The 15,874-nt window shown below is 40.3% G+C and overlaps 1 long non-coding RNA gene across 2 annotated transcripts in view; it reads right to left on the minus strand.

Annotated features, from left to right (window-relative positions):
* The window catches only part of LOC140325584 (uncharacterized), a 36,905-nt gene that overhangs the window by 59 nt on the left and 20,972 nt on the right, over window positions 1-15,874 (minus strand). The window contains exon 3 of one of the 2 annotated variants that reach the window (XR_011919700.1): window positions 10,364-10,503. The exons of the other annotated variant lie outside the window; for it this stretch is intronic. This is a non-coding gene — a long non-coding RNA (uncharacterized lncRNA). Of the gene's footprint in view, window positions 1-10,363; window positions 10,504-15,874 lie in introns of those variants that run through there. 2 annotated transcript variants of the gene reach the window in all.

Here is a 15,874-nt window from a genome sequence, read left to right on the forward strand (position 1 = left end):
TAAATGAGAAAGAATTAAAAACATTTGTGTTGTGTTTACTACCGACATACCTACATCTTGCTTTAGGCAAAACATACTTTTTTTATTCTAATTCACTTAAAGCAAAGTGGGCGCAGACACGAAATAATACAGGTGTCGCTGCATATTATCAGAAGACCTCGCAGCTTCAGAGACATTTTCAATGTAATATTGGGAGATCTAATCAGCACTGAATATAAAATCCAAAGAAAAGCTGAATTCTTTATTAGGCACTAGCGACGTATACAAATATTCAATTGCATACAAATGTTGTTAGGCTCTTTATTGCAGATCTGAAAACTATTTCAACTTTACTGTGCTTATGTACCAAGCTCTCTACTGCTTGATGCATCTTCTGGGCATTTGGGAACTCTTACTGATGATTGGGAGGAAAAACAGAGCAGATTTGAACACTGACACTGACTGACTTTCAATCTCTGCCTAACACATCCTTTTCTGCATAAAGTTGCAGTTGCATGATTTAGTATGAGCATATCTGACCATTATGGGGTTCTGCAGACTGGATATGCACTGATGCCTGGTCATTTCATTAGCAAATGGATATTCAATGTTCTTAGATGTAAAGAAGAGCATAAAAGCATTACAGGAGGTAAGAAAAACTATGTTCAGCAGACTATACAGAGGTGTCTATGTTGGTAAATATTTAAAGGCATGTGATGTTTGACCAAAGTACCAGAAAAGGCTTTACTGAGGATAAAACAAGTTTATAACATTAGCAATATCTGTCACTAGCTCATAGCATTGCTTGATATGGGTTGATATAGAGACCAAATTTCCTCCCTCTATACTTCTCAGCATCACAAAGCCTCGCTGAGGACTGTCCTGGGACCTTCCTGAAAATGGAGCATAACCAGAAACATGAACAAGATTTGTATTTGTGGAAGAAACTCTCTCCATGCACATTTTAGATTGTAGGTAGCCTTTTCAAGCTATTGTGACCTTTTATAACATTATTAAACATCTCCCTAAACTTCTTGCACTCTAGAAGCTACAAAGCCACTAAAATACTACACTATAAGGGGTTCTACTATTCCTACCACATGTTCCTCTTCTTGCCACCTTTTTCATTGGAGAACCTACAAGACCAATTAATACAGTCTAAGGTCAGTTTAGTGGTGAAGTCAATAAACTCAACTGCATGTTTTTGGGATATTGGGACGAAACCGGAGTACCCGGAGGAAACCGACACAAACACGGGGAGAACCTGCAAACTTCATGCAGATAGTGTCCTGGCCGAGATTCTATCCTGGGACCTAGCGCTGCAAAGGTAAGAATGCTAACCACTGAGCCACTGTGATGCCCTGTAATGATCTATTTTACTCAGATTTTTTTTTTTAAGGGTGATAATCACAAAAGGTGATTTGCATTTCCCTCTGGGCCTAAATCCTCCAAAGTAAAGCAACATTAGGAAAGACACATGCATGCAATTGAGATAAATGTGTTTGCCACAAATTAGTAAATAAAGAGAAAATATATTCTAGTTTCTTTTCAGATATGTGGAAAGGATAAAGCTATCATTCTTGGTAAGTCATTAGCCCATAAATGGGCACCTACAGCCTGGCAGTCCCATTGGGCACCACTACCAGGTTACCCTTTCAGTAGCACAATTGCCTTTGATTAAAAAACATGTGCTGTAGCACAAAATGAGCAAGTAAAGGAAAGTTTTTTATGTTTAGGATAGAGTATAGAAGAGTTAGACCTGTACATTTTTTTATTGCTGTCTCGGGAGATTCACCAACGTTACTTTACTACTGTCACTTACACAGGAAGTTGGGAGAAACCCAACATTTTAAGTTGTCCCTGGAACAAAAGAGAACATTCTCCAGCGGGAACACTTGCACCAGGGACAACTTACTGGAATGAAACTTTTGTTAATTTTTCTTAGATTGTGTGTTGTTTGTTTAGGATATCATGTGAAAGGAAATCTTCCTGCCAGGGTGCAAGCAAAAAATCCTGACGGGGTTTCATATAAAAAAAACAAGAAAATATTTTTTTGGTTGGATATAACCTTTGATTGTAAGTATATCTATATGTACTGGTCACACCAAATCCTGCCCACTGCTTGATGGACTGGCAGAACTGAATTTGCTTATGGAAATCACCACTTTTGGTTGCAGTGTCTGAGAGGGGGAGCGTGTGAGACACAAACAGGAGAACTTGGCCAACTCAATATAGGTAATATTTTTTTTTAATTTATGAGGCTCTTTCTTCACATAGTAACTAGATTTGAGACCTCTTTAGATGCCACACAGGAGGCTTGAGATGTACTTTACCCAAGACTATGAACATACGTTCAATAATTGTCGTTGGAAAGGATCTTTCACGATCCTTTCCAATGACAAAAGACTGAACAAGTGCTTTACATACAGCGCCGTTCTGCTCTATGGAGGGGGAAGAACGACGCAGCGGCACCCAGCTGGGCTATCTCCCCTTCACTTGTATTATGGTTGTCCTCCAGACGACGTCGGACGAGCGCTGTACACGCGTCGGATTATTGTCCAATATCAGCCCCGAGGTGATTATCCGACGAGCATCATCTGACATGTGTATGTAGCCTTACTGTGAAGCACAACCATCCCTCAGCAGAGCTTTTGTATGATCCTTATCGAATCAGAAACCAAGCACTTTTACCATTTCTAAACAACAATCCTGCATTAGTCAGGACAGATAAAAGCTCTGAATGAAAGTGGAAACCAGGCCTCTGCAATCAGTGATTACAATGGATACAAAAGGGGTTTTCTATTACACTCATCTCTCCATTTTGCTAAAGGGAAATATTGGCATGTGCCAGTAATCATCTTCTATGAGCCAGCAAACATGGGAATGGGCTCAGAGATCAGTAATTGAAAGTAAATGCTTCCTATGTTATTTACCTTCAAACATAGAGGCCCATTGTGCCAAAGCTTTCCAACATGACCTCATTAATTCTGCAAACAAAACGCAGGCTTCTTTTCAGATGGCATAGTCCAGAGCAGGTGACTTTACTTACTGAAGGGCGATGTGAGGTTTTCAATTCCTCAGCCGCAGACTTGCAAACTGTTCTCCAGCTTGCCAGCAGCACCACTCTGGTCACTGCGGTTTTCTGAGAGGTTACTATGAGTTGGTGAACGATACAAGGACATTTATGATTACTTGTGAAATGTATACACTAAACCTTACAGCTTTCCTGTGAAATATATATGTAAAACCTAACACCATTCCTGTGAAATATATATGCAAAACCTTCAATTACCCTAGAATTCTTTACCATATTAGACTGTACGCACCATTTTAATCATGACCTTTCAGACTGTAAACCTATGCACCTATTACATCAGCCCAGGGGCATTAAAACATATATAAACACTGAGTTGGGGGGTTAATTCTGGTCAGTAGGGGTAAAAAATGCCCTAGCACCCAGTATGAATACATAAGACTTACTTTGTTGGTGGTGAGCTCTAATAAAAAACATGTGGGGATCAGTTGGAAGAATAGCACCCCATCCTTGTTATCTATGGAAGGAATGGTGCATGCTTGTTGGTGTCAGCGGGGGAAATAATTTCCTATCCTTGATGTTATTCAGGAGAATGAACCCCAGCACCGGTGTTTAGTTTTTTCATACTTGTGAATATACTGCATATCCCACACTTTTTATTTACTGGCTGTACAGTGTCATGGCTATATAAACCCTGTTTATTATTATTAATAATAATAATATTAATGGTTGGAACCATACCGGCAACATGGGCTGCAAGATTTTATTCCCTGTCATGGTACATTGCAGAGTGCTGGAAGGCTTTGTATACAGGTCTCCATATGGTATGGATTAATGTTCACCAGTTCAGATAAATATCGGAACTCAAAATGAAGAATGAACCCAAATGAAATCAAGAAGGAAGTTTGTTTTAATGAATGGCTGTAAATAAAGGCTGTCAATAGATCCTGAAGGTTTTGGAAGCTCCTTTAACATATCCTGGACCTGGTAATGCCCCCTTGTTAGTTTGGAACATTATTTTTAGATAGGGCCAACATATTTCGCAGCACTTTACAAACATGTTTGATATAGAGGAAACAAAGAACACCAACCATGACAAGATATTGACATAAGTTTATAAATAAACAAAGGTTAGGATTGGTGAAAAGTTTGGCTTTGCTTATAAATAAAACAATTGTGAAAGTAAATCTCTCTAATACATGACTATAAGGTTTTTATCTGGGATATAATTATTTCCTTTGTGGTTGAACTTGATGGATTTATGTAACTTACTATGTAACTATGTAACCATGTCAAGCAAATCTAAACCAAGCAATTTGTAAGGAGAAGTTTGAGACTAAGGCTACGTACACACTCTTGATTATTGTCGTTGGAAACGATCTTTCACAATCGTTTCCAGGGCCAAGCAATTGAAAGAAGAATGAACGAGCACTGTATGTACAGCACTGTTCTGTTCTATGGAGAGAGGGGGGACAGATCCATAAACAATGTCAGATAACCTCTGTACACAGGATTCTAGTCAGGGACAAGCCTGACACCTTGTAACGTCCGAGAATCATTTGTTATAAATGACCACTGTTTCCAGATTAGCTTTTTTTTGCAATTTGCTTTCATCCTCATTTTTGCCATTACCTTTTAATTAATTTTCCTCCCAGTATATTTATTTTTTGTATATTTTATTACTTACAAGAAATGTATTTGTTCTCTCTAGAACTTTTTTTGTTGCTCATACTTTTCTTTTAACACATAAATCTACAGATTTAATCTGCCTCCAAAAAATATTTGTTCATTTTGTTTGGTAGGGTGTTACCCTAAGGGTATGTAGACACGTTAGGTTTTTGTCGTTGGAAAGGATCTTTCAGGTTTGTACAGAATCTGACGTGTGTACAGTGGATGTCCGATGTTGTTCATGGACCCGTCCTGGCAGATCCACGAATGACGAACAACCCTAAATAAAGTGAAGGGGAGAGAAAGCAGTTTGGTGTTGTATGTACAGTGCTCAATTGTTTATTTTTCAGTCTTTTGTTTTTAGAAGTGATCGTGAAAGATCTTTTCCAAAGACAAAAATCTAACATGTGTACTTAGCATTAGGTTGCTGTAAGTTTAATTTTAGGCAAGCTCTGCTTTAATATTTACCTCCTCAGGGTCGAATTCTTACTTAAGAGCTACGATCACTGAAGAATCCTTAGCAACCAACACTTCCATGCATGTCCCATGCCTGACCTTCCTGCTGCATCTCTGGTTTGATCTTCCATCTCCTACACCAGGAGGACACAGGTGTCCAATACACTGAGAAAAATTGAGGTTTTAGGGTAAAGGTAAATACACAGGCATCCAATACTTGTTTAAGGCCAATGTATCCCCAGCCCCTCTTTTCAGAAAGTTTAGTATGCATGTTAGCCTCTGATGTGTGCTCTGTTTGGTTGCTATGTCCACTTCTGTTGGTTTACATACACCTGTCAGATTCAGAAAGACAAGCACTTTTCTTTCTCTGCTAATTATACCTGAGTGAAGGTGATGAAGTCCGACTCCCTGCAGCCAATACTCCTTTCCTAAAGACTGAGCTTGTATTTCAGGCACCCCTCTCCTTTCTGAAAATAAGGCCGGCAGCTTGAGTTCTAATGATTTTTTCATGGCTGTGTTATCTCTTTCCAGCAGCGGTGGATAGATCACCTCTTGCCTGTACGGCCAGGTGTTCTTTACCATTGCAGCCCACCGCAGGTTTAGGGTGACACGCTGTATCCTTAGAACACTTAATGTAACGAACAAAGAGACTTCCGGCTCAGTTTACTTAAATGCTTTTTTCTAAGCTTTTAGGGTGCGTGTATAACATTTAGTTACATATGGAAATCTTATAAGGGTTCAGAAACAAAACATCACAGGAATGGACAACAAGCTAGATAAAGTTACTAAAACACACATTGGTCACACAGGATTTTGCATTCAATGTGCATAGCTTGGCCCTAATTTTAATGCTGGCATTCAGACGCATAGACTGTTTGCAAACTTCTTATGCCAACCCTATGCCCTGTACATATGTCAGATCACTATCACTGGAAATGAGCTATCGTGATGAACAATACAGCATTATACACAGTGTGACTCTGTTCTATGAGGAGTGAAAGGGTAGTACAAGTGAGTAGCACCCTGTTGTGTTCTCCTCCAAAGTTAAGCACAGCGGTTGTTGCCCATCCATCAATCCACTGGGGTGAATTGTTGAATCAGAATCATCCGATATTAATATGGTATTTCAACAGAATCTCTATTAAAAGCCTGCTGAATCTGACTGTAAAAAAATAGGATAAAGGGATTCAAATATGTTAGCTTATGTCGATTGCTTGGTTAGTAAATGTCCAGGCTCTGAGCCTGTCATCCTCAACCTAGTGAGTATCTGTCCTGGAACAAAAATGCAGCCAATGAAGCCTGAAAAGTCCTCTGGGGAAATTTTCCTTCATTGCTTCTCCCTGTGATGCCTGCTCAAGAAATCAGCAGGGTAGTTGCCACAAGGACAAACAAGGCATAGATAGCAAACATTGTCAAAAGTTCTCAGTATGGTAAAATGTGTTTTTGTTCCTTTCGAAGTTTCCATCACTTCCTGTCCGGGGAGGAAATGAGAGTAAATCTTCTTAATAGATGGTAACCTCTCCGCTCTATCCAGAACAAAACAAAAATCACTAGCTGTATTCACCTATACTACGTACACACGTCGGATGATTCTCGTCCGATATCGCCTAAGGGCTGATATCGGACGAGAATCTGTTGTGTGTGCAACACTCATCATCCGTTGTTCATGGATCCGATCCACGAACAACGAACAATCGTAATGGAAGTGAAGGGGAGAGAGCGCAGCGGGGTTCCACTCTATTTTTCTCCCCCTCCCCTCTAGAATGGTGCTGTATGTACAGCGCTCGTTCAGTCTTTTGTCATTGGAAAAGATCCTTTCCAACAACAATTATTGAACGTGTGTACATAACCTTAGTCATTTGAAAAACCAGCATGCGCTAGAGATTTTTTGGCATACGACATTGCAAAATGTATTGGAACAAACGGTTCACAATAATGACAACCATGAATAAAGTTTTCTACCTCACCTAAGTTTTATGGCCATACCTGCTAGTTAGATATTCTACATATGGCTGAATAAATGTGGATTTTGTCATCTGTTGTTAGGTTGCCATCCACTGTGTATAAATGCCATTAGGATTTACATTATGAGAAGTCAATAGAACATGCACATACAGAACGTCTTCTATTGGGGACATTCGTTTAAGTGACAACCCTCTTGGAGAAAAAGATTACTTGTACAGAGTGATCTCCTTTCACTTCCTGTGAACTAAAATTTCAAGCAAGACACAGAAAGCAAAAAAAAAGTTTTGCCCTCATACTTTCTATTTGAATACACTTTAAAGTTGAACTTAAAGCGTATCTAAACTCACAATTTTCACTTAACATAATAGGGTTGACAACTATTTTATGTAAAGTAAAAATTCTGTTTGTTTTTTTTTTTAAGTGCAACACCCTTTTTTTAAAAAAAAAAAAAAGGCGCAGCATTGCTCCCTAAATCCCCCAAAGAATGAATGGGAGCGGGACGTAGGTATCCCGGGAGGCTCTTGGGTGCTCCTTCTGCGCATGGTCTATCCTGGGTATGAGCAGAAGGCGCCTTTTGGCATGAAGACGGATGTCGGGACGATGCAGAACCCGATGGAAGAGACCTCTGGACCGATTGACTGCCCTACGGGATTAAAGGTAAGTGAATTGTTTTTTGTTTTGGGGGACTTTTGAGTTTAGATCCTCTTTAAGGCTCAAACTGTATATTGTATAGATTACCATTTTGGTCTAGGAGGCCTTCATGAAATGCAGTACTTACCTTACTTCATAGTCCTGCAGGTTCCCTTGCTGAATGGGCCTAATGCCTCATTATCCTCTTCGCTGATTATGTGGTCGCCCCACTTCTTGGCGGTCCTGCATTGTGCACCATTATGTTGAGGGTCTGCTCACATTTCGGCTAGGATAGGAGAAGATTGATGTGCTGCATGTTGTAAGACTGAGGTGCAAATTGTTTGCTTCTAATTAAAATTCCTAGCCAATAGGAACACTGGACCTAATTTAATAAAGCTCAACAAGTCTGGAGAGGATACACTTTCATCAGTGAAGCTGGGTGATCCAGCAAACCTGCAATTGATCTGGTCCAGGACTGAAAATATTGGCTAACAAATAGCAAATGACTTTAAAGAAATCCATTCCAGGTTTCCTGGATCACCCATCTTCACTGATGAAAATGTATCCTCTCCAGACTTGTTGAGCTTTATTAAATCAGGGCCTGTGTGTTTTATGTGTATGTTGGGAAGTAGGAGCTACAAATCTTGTAGGAGTTAGGCTGGAGTTAGGCTTTAACCTGCAGGGCTGAAATCTTATTGTTCATGTCCCAGTCTTCGTCCTTTGAAGTTGTAATTTGCTGCATAAATAAATAGTTCTTGCAGTACAATTACACCGGCTTTTTTATACACAAAGGTTTATTTCTGTGATGGTAATCATAAGCCTGCATACAATATCTAAGTAAATCTTCTACAGCCACATCCTAAATCATCAAACATGTATTCATTTTAAGATCTTCAAATCCCTTTGCCAACCACTGCACACTAGCTGCCAATCTCTACTAGCATGGGGTTTACAAAGCTTATTTTATCCTACAATAGTCCTGTGCCCACTCTTGCTTGCCAATTTCACCTCTTTTCCCAAACTTATTGATTCTCTTAATGACTTCCCAAAACCCCAAGTACAAATATATATAATATATTGCAGCTTACTAGTCTTGAGATGTGGTGGCGAATGTGGTGAATTTCAGGCTTTTCCTACAGGCATTTCAGGCTTTTACTGATTACCAGATGAGCACTGTCAACTCAAAAAGGTAGTGTTATTACTAAGTAACACCTCCTCTTCTCCTAAACATAGAGGAAGATGTTCTGTAGTTCATATAAGTAACCTTTAAAGTAGATCAAACCCCGCTATACTCACCTGTTCATTTGCAGGGAGACACCATCTTCTTCCTTCTACTTTTCCAAGAGGTGATCTTCAGCTATCTTGATTGGCTGGGCCACTATAACGCAACTCCGGAGCAGACATATGGGAGTTTATTCAGTAAAAGGAAGAGCAAGGAAAGCCAAGGTGACCAGGTATCCAGGCAATTCAAAGGATAGTTCCAAGGAGCGCTCAGGCAGGTAAGATTGCTTATTGCAGAAGGCCCATCACCTGTCTCTTTCTGCAATAATGTCCCCCAATCCAAAATTGGAACTTTAGTTTCACTTTAAAGGGTAACTAAACTCAAAAAAGGCCAAAACAAAAAAAGATCCACTTACCTTCAATCCAGCAGTACAGTCGATCGGTCCAGAGGTGTCCTCCATTGGGTCACGCGTTGTCCCAGTATCCGTCTTCAGGCCGGCGCTCCAGGCGCCGCGATTTTCTCTTTTTTCTTCTGCGTTCTTCTTATTACATCACCCAGGCACGAGATCGAATGACTTAGTCGGGGAAAAAAATTTGCCAATCTCACTGCGCATGTGTAAGATCGGCTTTTTCCTACTTTGACCAAAAGGCACTGCCGGAGCACATTGGGCATGCGCAGAAGGAGCACCCAGGAGCCTCCCGGGATGCGTGATGTAGGTATCCCGGTGGGCTTTGCACTCCCATTCATTCTCGATCGCCTAGGGGGCCGCGCTGTACCCCCTTTTTTTTTTTTTTAAACGGGTGTTGCATGAAAAAAAAAACAGATTTTTTACTTACCATAAATGGGTAATCTACACTTTTATGTAAAGTGAAAATTCAAGGTTTAAGCCAGTACTTTACCCAGTAGTTCTGTAAGGTACACACTTCCTGACAACATACCCTTACCTCACTGTATCTATGCAGGAATATCATCAGGAAAAGGTAGTATGGTATGACTACAGAACATCCCCAGTAACTCTGTAACAAGAGAGGTGTAACATAAGTAACCTTTAGGCCCAAGTTAAATTTCTTACCACAGACTCATTTTGGTCAGATTCACAAAACTGCATGTGTTACTGGCACTATATAGCACTGATTGCCGTACATTGAAAGCACCCCAATGTACCCTGCCAGTCGATCTGGGATGAATCACACACAGTGCATGGTACTGCCAATGTGCCAATGTGAATCAGAGGTGAACAAAGTGGGCTAACGGGTGATTATTCATAAAAGTGATAATCATGTCAGCACATCAAAGCTTTTATGAAACCTGAACACAAGAGTGCTGACATTACTGCAAAAAAAACCCCAAAAACTTTCTGGTGATTACCAGGATCGCCAGCTTTGTAAATAGGCCAAACTTACTTTGAAGTCCTCGGAGCTATCTTCTGATTCGCCAGCTTCAGTAGCACCCCTTGTTATCCAATGCAGCTGCTGATGACCTTGGCACGCCAGCCATTTTCAGCTGCCTAGATAAGCACTGCAGTCAGTCAAAGCAGCAATTCCATATCCTACAAATCACCAGAGAAAATAAACTGAAAAATTTGTAGCTGCTACAAAGTTTCTAGCGCGACACGGCTCTTCTAATGACACTTTATATCTGCGGAATATATATTTGAGGGTCCCGCAAACAATAATAAATATCAGAATGATGAAAAACAAGAGAAGAAAAACCAATAAAGTTATTCATAACGACAACAAAAACAAACAACATCAGGCCGAAAATAAACTACAGTTACTACAGAGAATCCAACAAAGAATCTAAAATTGATACAGATCCTTTGATATGATTCTCAAATTGTAAGCAAACTATAAATGATTCTACTTTCTTTTTATAAAATGGTCTTTAAAAAACTATAATGAATAACAATAGGATGAGATACAATAAAAGCAAACCTTTGAAGGAGTTTTTTTTAAAGCTATTATTATAGAGCTCCATAACCGGCTATCCCTGTGTTGGAGAATAAAAATAGGCTGCAGTGAGTGACACGGGTTTGCAGTCACACCCTGCCATCCTGTCAGGCCTGTGGCACACCTTGTGGATCCCGCCATACACTGCACTAACGTGTCATAACCTGTGCGAGTTATGGGCAAATACCGGATGGGAAGTGGTGAATAAAGCTATATATACACATACTAGATAGTTGGTATACAAAAGGGCCCATCCTTGGCAGGAATGACGCAAAATCACGTGGTTCTATATAAAAAAAACACCAGGGGTCTAGACCAGGTATAGACAGGTTCTAGAGCAGTGTTCTCAACCATTTTACCATGGGGGAACCCTTGAAATAATTTTTAGGTCTTGAGAAAACCGGGCTATGATTCCTATATTCACAGCTCACAGTACTTTAGTGTGGTGGTCAGTGGGAAGAATTTCTCTTACATTGCTGGCCATTGGGAAAAATGTCACCCTTACAGATAGCCAAAAAGATCATTGGTGTCACATAAACTGAGGCACAAACTGCAATCCCCTAGCAACCTCTGGGGGAACCCCGAGGGTTTTAGAGATCCCTGGTTGAGAAACACTGTGCTAGATAATTGTCATACAAAAGTAGTAATATAAAAATGGCACAAAAACCTGCAATGTTATACATATGACATCAATGATGGTTCTGGACCAAATTGGGGCTTTAGGTAAATAAAAAGTGGGGCCCCAAATGCTCACCATTCCTGCTCCCTGCACCCCTGCCATTCTGTCAATTTGAGAAGGTGGGGGCACTGGCTCAGTGGTTAGCACTCTGGCCTTTGCAGCACTAGGTCCAAGGTTGGAATCTCGGCCAGGACACTATCTGCATGGAGTTTGCAGGTTCTCCCTGTGTTTGTGTGGGTTTCCTCTGGGTATTCCAGTTTCTTCCCACATTCCGAAAACATGCAGTTAGGTTAGTTGGCTTCCCCCCTAAATTGACCTTAGACTGTATTAATATGACATATGAGTATGGTAAGGACATAGGATTGTGAGCTCCTTTGAGGGACATCTAGTGACATGACTATGGACATTGTACAGCACTGCATAATATGTTGGCGCTATATAAATACTGTATAATATTAATACTCCAAGAGGAGTAATTTCCCGAGCACACCCCCCTCCATTTGCACGTTATTGGTCTCTTCTGGGTTTGTATATTTAATGCGTGTGCCGGTCCAGCTCTTTTACCCCTCATCTTCCCGTCCTTATGGCCTGAAATTCCTCTTTAATCAGACACAAGAGCTTCGTTCTCAGCAGTGAGAATTCCTCACATGAATACAAAAATTTCCCAGCAAACTCTTCAGCTTCATCAGCAAAAAAACGTTTCAACATTTTGCAAAGTTTACAGCCAATCTGCCATGTCAAGGTGCAGTTCTCAGCTCAAAACCCAAAAACGATGTAAATACCCCCCCTCCAGTCCACAGACTGGAACAAGGGAGCCTTGCAAAGATCAATAGGAGCAGATCTGAAGGAGAAAGTTGTTTTTTCAGGTTAGCACTCTGGCTTTTGCAGCGCTAGGTCCCAGGTTTGAATCTCAGCCAGGGTACTACCTGCATGGAGTTTGCAGGTTCCCCCTGCATTTGCATGGGTATTCCTAGGGGTACCCCGGTTTCCTCCCACATTCCAAAAACATCCAGTTAGGTTAATTGGCTTCCCCCCAAAATTGACCTTTGACTGTATAAAAGACATATGACGTATGGTAGGGACATTAGATTGTGAGCTCCTATGAGGAACAGCTAGTGGGATATGGATTTTGTACAATACTGCGTAATATGATGGTGCTATATAAATACTGTGTAATAATAATAATAAAGAGAACCTGTCCTGTTGCTCTAATTGTACCTGGATAAAGTAGATAACCAGAATGAGTATTTATTTTCCACCTGTTCTTCTATAATGTGACTTTTCTTTTTTTTACAATCATTGTAGTTCGCCCTCAAACAACATTTACAAATTGGTAGTCCGCTGTGACTGGTACAAATAGAGCAGAACATTGAATTTGTTTTATGACGCAGAGGTAAAAACATGTTCTTTCCCTATGGCTGCCTGGTCTTGTTCCAGCAACAGCTGGTTAGCGGGAGGAGACCTCAGAGATGCCCCCGGGCTGCTGCTGAAATCTTCCACCTGTTCCCCTGACAAACCAAGAAGAGCTCCATGGAGCCTGGGCTGCGATTGTGAGCCTTTGGCACTGTGACTTCCTGATCCTTAAATGTCGGCCCATCAACTGTCTATGTAATTGTACCAAAACACAAAGCTCCAACAGTGTTTCTCCATGACATCATTTGGGGGATCTCCAGACGCCTTAGTAAGCTGAGATAAAGGAAATCTTATCCCAAAAAGAAAAATGTAATATATTGCAGCATACTAGTCATTGGATGTGCTGGCTGCATTCATTTTCATTCGTTTGCACTAGAATTTTTTATTTCTCCAGGCGATCCTACCAGTAACAGCCTTCCTGTCCCATGGTGATAATGCTCATTGAATAAACTATATATAAAAGAGTTGTCACCTTGATGCAGGGAGTGTATTAGGGTTACAGAACTTCTCCCCCTTCTCCATAGGGGTGTTCAGTAATCTGCTGGGATCAGTGCTGATATCACCGTCTCAGACTTTAGTGCAGCTCATTGGATTTCTTGCATTTTTCTGAATAGATATAACAAAACTTTTTTGTGGGTTTATTTAACAGACTTAACAGGACCATAGGCCTGATTTATTAAAGCTCTCCAAGAATGATCAGTGAAGCTGGGTGATGCAGCAAACCTGCACTGGATCTGATGCAGTATTCAAAACATTTACTAGCAAATGGCTTTGAAGACATCACTTCCCAGTTTACTGGATCACCCCGCTTCACTGATGAAAACGTATCCTCTCCAGCCTTGGAGAGCTTTAATAAATCCGGGGAAAACAAGTGACAGCACACTGCTCTGCTCTCTTTCATTGAAATGCATTTCATTACTTTAATAAATCAGGCCCCCTGTAGGGGAAATAATTGGCTAATAAGATTTCACAGTTTTTAATAAACTTGTTGTAAGCAGAAAACAAACAAAACAGTGCAAGCAAAACCACGGTCCTGATACTTTAAAAATATGGCTTCTTGTTGGACACTGCACCGAACCTCACAATTAGTAGCAGCTAGAAGCTCCATTGCATTGGCCTGTTGCAATTTTGAAATTTACATTTACACAATTGGGTTTACATTACAGTTTAGATCAGCTTTTCGCAATGTTTTTAACATGGGGGGGGGGGGGGGGGACTCTTGAAATAACTTTCAGGTCTTAGGGAACTCCATCTATAATTGCTATATACACAGCTTAAAGTATATTAGTGTGGCAGTCAGTAGGATGAATGCCTTTGGGAAGAATGTCACCTTTACACATTGGTATATATTAAACTGACCTGGGAGGTCCAAATTGCTCATTGCCCGAGGAACCCTAGTTGAGAAACACTGCTTTAGATGTAAATAGCATTTGGTAGGATTTTTTTTTTTACCAAAATAGCCCAAAAGCCAGTTTTAGGAACAGGCACCTGTTGGGTTGATGTTTTCCACTTTCCATATTGTAGAGACTCATTTGTCTAAGGCTCTCCATGCATTGCACCTAACTGGCTAACAGATTCTTAATAGTGCCCCATCTGTTCCCTGTATTGTCACACAACAGGCAGGAAGCTCCTCTCCAAAATAATAATCCAAGGACTAATCTACCCTGTTGTAAGTGCAAGGAAAGCCCTCAGCTGACTAGACTTGTTTACAGAATTCAACTCAGAGGGTTAGTTGGACCTAATGAGTCTGACCTGGCCTAAGAAGTGCTTAATGCAAAAATGGAGTAAAAAATTTAAATTTTCTCTTGTAAGCTCTTGGGGCAGGGTCCTCTCCTCCTCCTGTGTCACTGTCTGTATCTGTCCCTCATTTGCAACCTCTATTTAATGTACAGCGCTACGTAATATGTTGGCACTAAATAAATACAGTTTAATATTATTACTGTAAATCAAATTGTGTTCTTTAAATCTTTGTGACTTTGCAGAGGCCTCAATTCAAGATTGAAGTGAAGCTTTTTTTTTTGGATAGAGAACGGTTTGTTAAAACCCCTATCAGTTTATTTCTGAATTTTTGATCTTAGATGAGATATCTCAATTGAAAAATGCACTTTTATTTTTTGTTCAGATGACATAGAGGTCACTTGATAGTGGACTTTGCAAGGTTTTTGAATTGGGTTGTCTTTAGTGGTGCAAATGGATTTGAACAAGCTGTCAATGCTTCAAAATGGACAAAAAATGTATGCATGTATCATGTTTTAAAAGCATCACACCCCAATGCTTGGTGGTGCATTAAATGCATGTGCATTAGATGTGCATTTCATTAGGGCAACCTTTTTAACATGGAAGAACTCTTGAAATAACTTTCAGATCTTCAGAGAACCCCTCCTATAATTACTAAATCCACAGCTCATAGTATGCACATGGTGGTCAGTAGGAAGAATTCCTCTTACATTGCTGGCCAGTGGGAAGAATATCCAAAAGATTACTGGAGGTCACCTAAACTGACCGGGGAGGCAACTATTGCTCATTGCTCGAGGAAACCCTAACAACCCTGGTTAAGAAGCACTCCATTGAAGGGTCATTGGGAATTAACAGTGCTACACTAACGCATGTAATGAGAGAAGTGAATGCGACCTAAATTTGTGAATTTACCATGCTTTCATCATTAAACTGCATCCCAATACAACTCATTCCAATTGCCAATAATTTGGATTTATTTTGTTTAGCTACAGAGAATTTTCAGATATTAGTTGAGTAAACATCTCATATTGTGTAAGTTGCAGCTTTTCTTGAATTTCCCCATTTTCTGTTTCTCTTCCTCATTTTAGATGTCGCTTCCTGCTTTATGGTAGTTTTCTTTACCATGCCCTCCCAGCACCACC

The sequence above is a fragment of the Pyxicephalus adspersus genome, chromosome 3 (genome assembly GCF_032062135.1).
Source record: "Pyxicephalus adspersus chromosome 3, UCB_Pads_2.0, whole genome shotgun sequence".
In the NCBI taxonomy this organism is placed as follows: Eukaryota; Metazoa; Chordata; class Amphibia; order Anura; family Pyxicephalidae; genus Pyxicephalus; species Pyxicephalus adspersus.